At 40.6% G+C, this 10,444-nt stretch overlaps 1 long non-coding RNA gene across 1 annotated transcript; it reads left to right on the plus strand.

The window, feature by feature from the left end:
* Positions 1-7,104: 7,104 nt before the first annotated feature.
* Positions 7,105-10,142, plus strand: LOC110779527 (uncharacterized). The gene is made up of 3 exons (XR_008926377.1): positions 7,105-7,332; positions 7,476-8,862; positions 8,971-10,142. It is a non-coding gene; the product is annotated as an uncharacterized lncRNA (long non-coding RNA).
* Positions 10,143-10,444: the final 302 nt, after the last annotated feature.

The raw sequence follows: 10,444 nt of genomic DNA on the forward strand, positions 1-10,444 counted from the left end.
TAACAGTTGCAAACCAATACTCAAAATCAAAGCCACACCAGGAAGCTATCACACAACCTAACCAAGTCAACTAGTCAAGCACCAAGTCCACAAATAGTTAGTCAGAGTTGACTCATGTCATGGCATCAAAGTGATCGAATATTAAATCATGGCTAACACATCTACAATGCTCATCATCAAATACCAAGAATCAAAACAATTTCCAATCAAAGGGGCATAGGGAAGCATGATTTTGTATTCATCGGAACGTATTTTTGTATTTTATATTTTTTTCAAAGCAATAAACTAATCTAGAAAGCAATAACACACCAAAAGAAACACACCAAAAAAATAAGTAAATGCAAGAATAAAAAGAAAACATACCTAATATGTACAGGTAAGTGAAATACCCCCCCAAGCTAAATCAGACAATGTCCTCATTGGCTCAAGGGGTATCGAACCATCTCGATCATCCTCAGCATCATTGATGGCTTTAACCATCATCACCATCATCACCACCTCGACCACCATGACCTCTAGGGCCCGCTCCATAGCCACCGTAGTGGGTGGGTGTGAAGGTGCCCATGGAACCGGGAGCTCCATATCCCTCCGCGGGATAGGTAAACCAGGAAGGGTGCTGGGCATCCGGAGCAATATAGCCCTGTATGGCATACTGATCATAGATAGGGAACATGGCCCTCTGGTGATCACTCGCGAACTCAAAACCGATCTCAAGCCTGCCCAACCTCTCATGAACGGACCCCTGCTCCTCCTCTGGTGTCGGGCCACCCTGTGGCCTCCCCTCATCCCCTCGACGCCCCTCCTAAAGTAGGTGCGAGGCTCAGGCTGAAACTAGTGGGGCTCTGGATGGGGGTTAGGCTGGGGCTCAGGCTCCTGCTCTTGCTCAACCCCAACATATAAATAGTGAGCCTGGCCGGGTCTGAAACGGGTGCGGCCCTGAGGGTCAGGAAAGGTGAAAAGCCTGTTCCCCTCGAACATCCAATACATGGCACCCGGGCGAAAAATCCTCTGCTCACCCTGCAGTCGGCGAAGCCCAGCAAAATAGACCAAGTCTAGTAAGGTACTACCTAAAACCGGAGTCTGGTTAGCCTCAACAAAGTTTACCGTGGCAATGGCAACGTGGGTGATCAACCCACCAATGGTGATGCGAGTGGTGTGCGAGCTAGTGGCTATTGAATAAAGTTGGGAAGCCATATGATGGGCTAAGTTCATTGTATACCTCGCTTCCCCCTCTAGAACATAGCCACCCAAAATCTCCAACTCCGTACTCCTAATATTCTGAGTCTCCTCTCTACCAAATATGGTGAACCCCATGAACCTGTAGAATACAATGGGGACAGGGTGTTGAATCTTGGAAGCATGCAAGTGTTGCATGCTACCGGGATCACTATTACCGGTCAGCTTTCCCCACATTTCCCAATTATTATGGGACTACCATGCTTCCTACTAGGGGTAGTGGACAAACCAAAAATTCCACCAAAATCAGCAATACTCAAATGAACATCACGGTTCATCAAATGAAAATGAACCGAAGATACATTCCTATAACCATCTCTACGCAATTGCAAAGAACTCAGAAACTCCAAAGTCAATCGTCTAAATGTAAGACGCAACATGCTATACATATTTTTCATGCCAACACCATAAAAAACTCGTTTTACATCCTGTTCAATACCCATATCATGAAGTGATTTTTGACATATAAAACGAGTAGGGATTACCTCCCTCTTTTTGAGGTGGATGAACCGATCACGTTGCCACTCCGTAGTAGAAATAACGTCCAGAAAGTCCCGGTCGGCTTCAAACTGGGGCGGTGGCGGTGGTGGTGTCGGCTCACGAGCTCGGCTTGTAGAAGCCTCATGTTGGTTCCTTGCTTGCATGGTGCAATTCCTCTTAGGACGGTTAGCCATGGAAGAAAATCTGAAATTTGAAGGTTTTTTTTGGGTTTTTGGTGGATTTTGGGGATTTGGTGGAGAGTGGAGAAAACTGAAATTAGTTAGGTGTAGGTTGTAGAGGATGATGAGAGGAAGATTTTGATGTATGGTGTGTTGAATTTGGTGAAGAATTGGATGAGATATGAGGGTTGGAAGTTTTGTGAGATTGGGGTTTAATGGAGGAAGAGAGAGAAAATAAGTTGAAGAAGGAGATGAAAGTGAAAGAGGTAGGCTAGATCCGTGGTTTATCACTGAAATCGCTCGTCGCCCGATCGGGCAGCAGCTCGCCCGATCGGGCGAAAAATTAAGTTTCTGAAACCATCTACGCGCGCCCGATCGGGCGCACCTCGCCCGATCCGGATCGGGCGAACTGCGAACTGCCTCCAAATGGTCATTATTCAACTCAGATTCTTTCCAGACCTCGAAATGACGTCATCACGCACCGCTCGATCGGGCGGAATTTCGCCCGATCGGGAATTCTACTCGCCTTTTGAGTCGATCGGGCAACCATCGCCCGTTCGGGCGATTTTCAATCTTTTTCCTTGGATCGACAAGCGTCCGATCGGGCACACCTCGCCCGATCCAAATCGGGCGATTTGCAGGCTACTCCGTTTCAGCTTTAATTCCACTTTTTCGAACTTGGAGCCTTAGACCTGCAAGCATTAAACACCCAAACCGTAAAATACCCTCTTCTCATCTCTCAAATACCAAAAACTACACTGAAACACACACTTAAAAAGAATTATACTAAAAAACACAAACGAAAGCAAAAAGTATACTACTGAAAGCGATAAATGGATAGTGAAGTACTCATCCCCCAATTAGATTGATTCAATGTCCCCATTACACAATCCCAGTTTATGCGCAGAATACGAAAGGAAGGGGATGAGAGCCACGACAACTCATCGAATGGGGGCACCAAAGATGGTGCCATCTGGTGTCAAGTCAATTGCCTTGGATGAGCTATGTGGCGCGGAAAGTGACAGATCACGACCCCGATCATGAATACGGTGCCCACCGTTGACAGAACCTTCGGCCTTTTGGGTCACAACATCATCAAACCGTGCCTCCTTTCGAACCCATGCCAGAGAGTTGATACTCCGGTCACCTCCACCTACAAAACAATTCGAAACACGTGCTTTCTCCGAAGAGTTGTTAGAGTTAGTATTAGTCGATCCAACATTGAGATAATCATTAGAAACATGGACACCACAACATGACTCCTCGATCATAGGACTCTTAGAAACATGGGTTAAATTGAAAGTAACTTTGTCATCCCCCACATTTAAAGTCAGCTTGCCATTCTTGACATCAATGATTTCCCCTAAGGTGTGTAGGAAGGGTCTACCTAATATAATGGGAATCTGTCTGTGCTCTTCCATGTCCAGCACAACAAAGTCAACAGGAATAAAAAATTTACCTACTCTAACGGGCACATCTTCTAGAACACCTAGGGGGTATTTCACAGATCGATCAACCATTTGCAGAGTTATATTGGTAACTTTTAAATCGCCCATGTTCAATTTAGTACAGACAGACAGGGGCATGACACTAACACTGGCACCTAAATCACATAAAGCTTTGTCAATAAAAAGATTGTCAATGTTACACGGGATAGAGAAACTCCCAGGGTCCTTCAACTTGGGTGGAGACTTATTTTGTAGTAAGGCACTGCACTCTTCAGTAAATGCAACAGTCTCCACCTCACTAAATGCCCTCTTCCTAGTAAAGATGTCTTTCATGTATTTAGCATATGCAGGGACTGTTACCTGCAGATTCTTTACCACTTCTAGGAACTTACCAAACTGCTTGTCTAGATTGTTCTTAAGCTGACGGTGAGGGAAGGGAAGTTTGATAGGTGGAACTTGTATCTCAACTTTCTTCTCAACCCTTGTGCTAGCTTCCTTCTCCTTGACCACCTTCTCATTCTCTTCTGGCACAGCATCTCTGACAGGCGCCTCAACATCTCCTTCAATGGTCATAGGCGGCCCATCATACTCATATCCACTCCGCAAAGTGACAGCATTTACAAACTCTCTGTGCACGGGCTGTGAAGGGAGATGACCTTCGGGTCTCCCTACAAGAGTAGTAGCCATTTGCGCCAACTGTGTATCCATGATCTTGTTATGAGCAGTAAGAGCATCAATTTTGGCATCCTTTTCGCTCAGAGACTTCTGCAATTGCAACATCATATTCCTCATCTCTACAAGCATAGGATCAGACTGTGTGGGTTGAGGTTGTGGTGGTGGAGGGGATGTGTTTTGTCTAGGGAACCCAGGTGGTCCACTAGACTGCTGGCTGTAGTTGCTCCGCGGTTGGTATGACTGTTGTGGTGGTGGTTGGTAGGGTTGTTGTATCTGATGGGGGTTCTGGACATTAGTACTCCTATATGATAGCAGATAGTTATTTTTATACCCCTCATTGTAAGAGTTGGAGTACAGATTATTCTGCTTATAGGACTGGAACGCATTGCACTGTTCGATAGAGCTCCTACATATATTCCTGTGCATAATGACCTTGCATCCCACAACTATCACAGACATTGGCAAATTGGGCACTCATTACAGCGACACTAGCATGTTGGGTGGACTGAGAAGATGCGATTTGCATATTATCTAGCTTGTGATGTAGGGCAGTTAGCTGAGCAGTAAGCTGTTCAATAGAATTCATCTCATGCTCGACACCCCGGTCGGCAAAACCTCTAGGATTCCCATATTGGGCACTATGAATGGCCATCCCCTCAATCACCTCTAAAGCTCTAGACACCTCCAGTTGCATAAATCTCCCACTAGCAGCAGAATCTAGAATAAGTCTAGACTCGTTACCCAGACCGTTGTAAAATTGTTGGATCAAGAACCAGACATCCATACCATGGTGTGGGAACTCTCTCTGCAGATCCTTGAACCTTTCCCAGACTGCAAACAAGCTCTCGTCTGCTCGTTGGGTAATGGAAATTATCTCTCCCCTCAGACGAGCCGTCTTCTCAGGTGGGAAGTATTTCACATAGAAGGCAAGAGCCAAAAAATCCCAATCGGTAATTTTCATAGCTGCGCGGTTGAGACTATTAATCCATAGCTTTGCCTTCCCACTCAATGAAAATGGAAAAAGCATCTCCATAGTCTGCTCTGGTGTTAGATTCTTTTGCTTAACAGTGACACAATATTGAACGAAAGACTGAATATGGAGATTTGGGTCTTCACCCTTTTCCCCACCGAATTGGTGTCTCTCAATCATATTTATCAGCTGGGGTTCAATCTTGAAATTCTCGACCGCAATAGAAGGCATGATCGCCTTGGAAAGCACAGACAGACTTGGCTTAGAATAGTCTGTAAGCCTTGGCGCAGGTGGGGGTGGTGGTGGTGGTGTTTGGTCACCCATCTCTGAATCTGTATGGAATAGATTGCTAATCAGATGGTCGGATTCAGAGTCCGAATAATCTCTCAACTGTTCAACGAATCTACGTCGTCTACGGAAGGTCCGTTCAGGTTCAGGATCGAACGAAGTCAGATCGCTGGTATGGACAGTCTTGGGCATAAACAAGCAAAAACTAGAAAACAGTCGTGAGATCCGATCTCAAGGAGCGGGAGTCCCTTGAGAAGTAACAAACAATAATTTAGAAAAACAATTAATAACAGAAAATAAAACCGTTTCCCCGGCAACGGCGCCAAAATTTGACAGGCTAAAGTCGTATCACCTAATAAAAAATAACCTAAGTTCACTAGCTAGGTAGCAAAGGGAAGTCAGGATCGAATCCACAGGGAAACAATGTTCTTTCTATTACTAATTAACTAATCTAGACTATTGGTATCAAAAGATTTGAATTGGTTTGTATGCTAAACTAAGGCAATAATCAAAATGGAATATAACAATATTAAGGGAATCTAGGGCAGCGGTTCACCACAAATGCAGACCGGGATTGGACAACGGACATTAACAATCAATTAACAATCATAACTAGGAAAACATGCATCTCTCGAATCTTATGAATTCCTTAGGATAAAACAACTAGCAGGCTCTCACTATGTACTAGAAATAATTCCTATCTAATAGCCACAAACCAAAAACATCAGATTTATACGTACCTCTCGGCGCATAATCTAAGGTTAATCAAACTCTAATCAAAATAGTCCGGCCGAACAGAATTGACGAGCAATAATAATAAGCTATAGAAATTATAATCAATAATCAACAATCAAGTCCACATACAATCCCAATCATGCATTTATGGATCCCCTAAACCCTAGAAATTAAACTACTCACTCATGATAACAAATAACAAAGCGATTAATATGATAGAAAACATGATTAAAGCAACAAAATAAATTAAAGTAAGAAATAATACCAAATTGAAGAACAAGGAAATAATAAAGCTTGAATCTTTGATTAGAATTAAAAACAAAGCAATTAATATGATTGGAAACATGTTTAAAGCAATAAAATAAATTAAAGTAAGAAATAATACCAAATTGAAGGACGAGGAAATAATAAAGCTTGAATCTTTGATTAGAATTAAAAACTAAGTGTTTGAATAAATTAGAGAGAAACTAAAAATAAACTAAGTGCTAGAAAGTAGAATAATAGATATCTCTAAAAATAATAGGGCTTAGTATTTATAGTTTGCCCAAAATAACACTCAAAAACGGAAAAGAAACTCGCGAAAAACTGCAGAAGGTAGGCGTCGCCGATAGTCGGCCCGATCGGGCCAAATTTCGCCCGATCGGGCGGTTTGCGAAAGGTTCACAGCTGTATCCAGAAGGCCGCCCGATCCGGACCGGGCGAAGTGCGCCCTATCGGGTGCGCACAGAAAGCTTCAATTCTCTTTTCTTTCGCCCGATCTTCGCATTTCGCCCTCAGCTCACAGTGCGATTTGCAATCATCAACATCTTTCGCCCATATCACCGAGTCTAACTCCCGGGGCTCAACCATAAGCATCTAAGGCTCCCGAAAGTCGACAATAATGGTCCCGAACTTCCTCGGGCTCGTGTAGTGGCCTAAATCACCATGAAACGGGTCTAAAAAGATCAATTTCTCACTAATCAAACCTGAAACTCAAGGCACACTCAATAACACATATTAGTACTAAAAACGGCTCCTAAGAGCTCATTTGATGCATAAAAATACTAAGGGGCGGGGGTAAAACTCTATATAAAACACACATATCATCTTCTCAAGTTCTCAATCACGATTCACAACAATCACTCAATCAGCAAGAAATTTGCTGGACTTTCAAATTAGCTACTCCTTCAGATTTCGTCAATCTTTATGGCCACTATAAGTATCCTTGAATTGAATAGGTTTTCCATCATTCTCAAAAATCAAGAATAACCAAAAAATAAATAAATTAAAAGTCTTTGTTCATTTGCAGTTCTTCGCCTCTCGATCATGTCGGCAGCCGAAGGTAATCCATCTTAATTCAACCTTTTTCTTAATAATTGGTATTGTTTTCTAATTCATCCTATTGATATGTATGTGCAACCATTAGCATCTTAGAACTATTATTATTATAAAATTAATTTTTTTTTTGTATTCTTAATTTTCCAGACATATTCATAGACCTTTCCCATCAAGAAAATGACCAGAACATGGAGATGAATGGAAATAACCCTGTTGATGCAAATGTTGCGAACATGACAAACATGGATTCCAATCAGGAGATGAATGGAGATAACCCTGATGATTTAGGGGTTTCATACGGAAAGAAATCAAGAAGGAAGGTATCAAAGGTATAGGATGAATTCACTATACTAGAAATTGGTGGTTGTAAGAAAGTGAGATGCAAACATTGTAAGGCCATTTTTAAGTTCAGTGAAACTGGACCACTACACAGTATAAGAGACACCTAGTCATATGTCCTAAGCATAAGGTGTCGATTCCTGGACAACCACAATTAAATATGCAAACAACCACCCCTAGATTTGACTCTCTTAGTACTATTAGGCCCTGGAAATATGATCAGGCAAAGATTAGAGAACTTATGTCTCATATGGTAATGGTTCATGAATTACCCTTCATATTTGCTGAATATGAGTTGTTTAATATGTTGATGAAACAAGCTTCCCCTGATTTTAAAAAGGTGTCTCGTACTACTCTAAAAAGTGACTGTGAAACTAGTTATGAAATTGAGAAAAAAAAAAAGGGTTGTTTCTCTTTTAAAATGTCCTAAAAGGGTTTCTATCACAACTGATATTTGGAGATCTGGTCAAAAACTTGAGTACATGGTTGTTACTTGTCATTTTGTGCATAGTTGGACTTTGCACAAGAGGGTTATAAACTTTGTTAAAGTGCCTCCTCCTCACAATGGAGTTGTTGTTTCTGATTCCCTCTATAAATGCTTAGAGGAATGGGGTTTAGAGAAAAAATTGGCTAGTGTTACAATGGACAATGCTTCTTATAACGATGTTGTAGTGAAGAGGTTAAAAGAAAGTCTTTCTTACTTGGGGACATTGCCATTTGACGGAAAACTATTTCATGTCCGTTGTTGTGCACACATATTAAATATACTAGTACAAAATGGGTTGTCTGAGATGTAGAGTGTGATTCATAATGTGAGGGAAAGTGTAAAGCATATTTCTGCCACACCTTTGAGGATCCAAATGTTTGGGGAGATGGCTAAACAAATGCGTTTGCCGTCCAAAAAGTTAATATTGGATTGTTGTACTAGATGGAACTCAACGTTTCAAATGTTGCGTTGTGCTTTAGAGTTCAAAGACCAGAGGCTGGGAGCTCTGATGGCACACGTTTAGGGTGGCTTGTTTTGATCGGATTGGCCGGTTTGGTTTGGAATGGATTGTGAATCGGATTAAATAGTTATAGTTTCAAGAGAAAGATTCATCTTACAAAACTAATCTATCAAGTTATGATTGGAAGATGGTTCAAAAGGTTTGCTCTTTCCTTGAGATTTTCAACGACATCACTCTTATTATTTCAGGTAATGTTCTCTCTATCCTTAATTTTCTTAATTATTTATCACTTTTTGTATTATGATACTATTTATTACCACTATTATTTTTACTGAGATATTTTATCACACTTTTAGGTTGTGAATACCCTACATCCAACTTATTTCTTCCTGAGCTTACAATAGTCAAGGGATGAGAATTCAAAATCTGATGATGATGATATGAAGAGAATGGCTCTCAAAATGAAAAGAAAATTTGATAAATATTGGGGTGACCTTAATTTGTTGATTTTTGTGGCTGCTGCAATGGATCCTAGGAACAAGTTGAAACTAATTGAGTTCTCTTTTCGTTCTCTTTATGATGATTTTGAAGCAAGTGAGCATATATATTATGTTAAAGAAACCTTGTATGACATTTATAAAGAATATGTTGATACTTTTTCTCATGAAAATGTCATAAGGGGTGAGCAAGTTGATGGTGTGGTTAATTCTGAGAACACCGGAGCATCTAGATCTGATGTGGGTGCAAATTAAAGGGGGTAACTAGTGGAAGAAAGAAATTTGATAGTTTTATTAGGAGTGTTGATGTAGTTGAGTCCTTGAAATCTGAGCTTGATATTTATTTGGAGGAAGGTGTTTTTATTTGCAATGAGAATGAGGCAGAGTATTTTGATCCCTTAGAATGGTGGAAAGCATATAACTTGATATTTTGGATTTTATCGAGGATGGCTTGTGATATCCTTGCAATTCCAATCACGTCAGTTGCTTCCGAATCAACATTTAGTGTTGTGGTCGTGTTATAGAGCCACATAGAGCTTCCCTTGGTGCTGAGACTGTGCAGATGTTGTTATGTGGGGAAGATTGGCTAAGAAACTTCTATGGGATCCATAAAAAAAAAAAAGGTATGACATTGTTCTTCTTTAAATTATTTGTTTACATAGTGTTTTAAGTTAATTATTTAACTATTGAACGACTAATTGGTTGTTCTATACCACATTTTTTTATATGGAAATGAGGATGGATCGAAGGAAATAAGTATTCCTTGAACATGATATACTGCTAATCTGCTATCCAAGGTTCAAATATTCAGGAAAACAGCAATAAAGGCTTAAGGCAGGAGCCAATCTACTTTTTTCTGTTTTTTTTTTTTTTTTTATTTGTTTCGTTCAAAGAATTTAAGTATTGTTAGTTTTCTAGATTACTTTAGTTTTTAATTAATATGCAATTTGTAATAGACAAGCAGACTATCATTTGCAAATTGTAATTGCCGACTAAATTTTGATATTAAATTTTTTGATGATTTTTACCTATTAAAATAGCTTTTGTTTTTATCATTATAAAAAGGTTGCGTTGCAAAACTCGTTTACTAAAGCCCGTTTAAAGCTCGTTCGATTTGAGCTCGAGCTCGAAATACAAACGATCAAGCTCAAGCCGAGCCCGAGAAAGTATTTTATTAAACGAGCCTGGCTCGAACAAAAATAAATAAAAGCTCGTTCAAGCTCGAGCCTACTCGAATACCAATATTCCTTAACAAGCTTAGCTTGATAAGGTTATTACTCGGCTCGACTCGGCTCATTTGCAGCCCTAGTCTTAATACATAAATCAAAGTCAT

The sequence above is a fragment of the Spinacia oleracea genome, chromosome 1, assembly GCF_020520425.1.
Source record: "Spinacia oleracea cultivar Varoflay chromosome 1, BTI_SOV_V1, whole genome shotgun sequence".
Taxonomy (NCBI): Eukaryota; Viridiplantae; Streptophyta; class Magnoliopsida; order Caryophyllales; family Amaranthaceae; genus Spinacia; species Spinacia oleracea.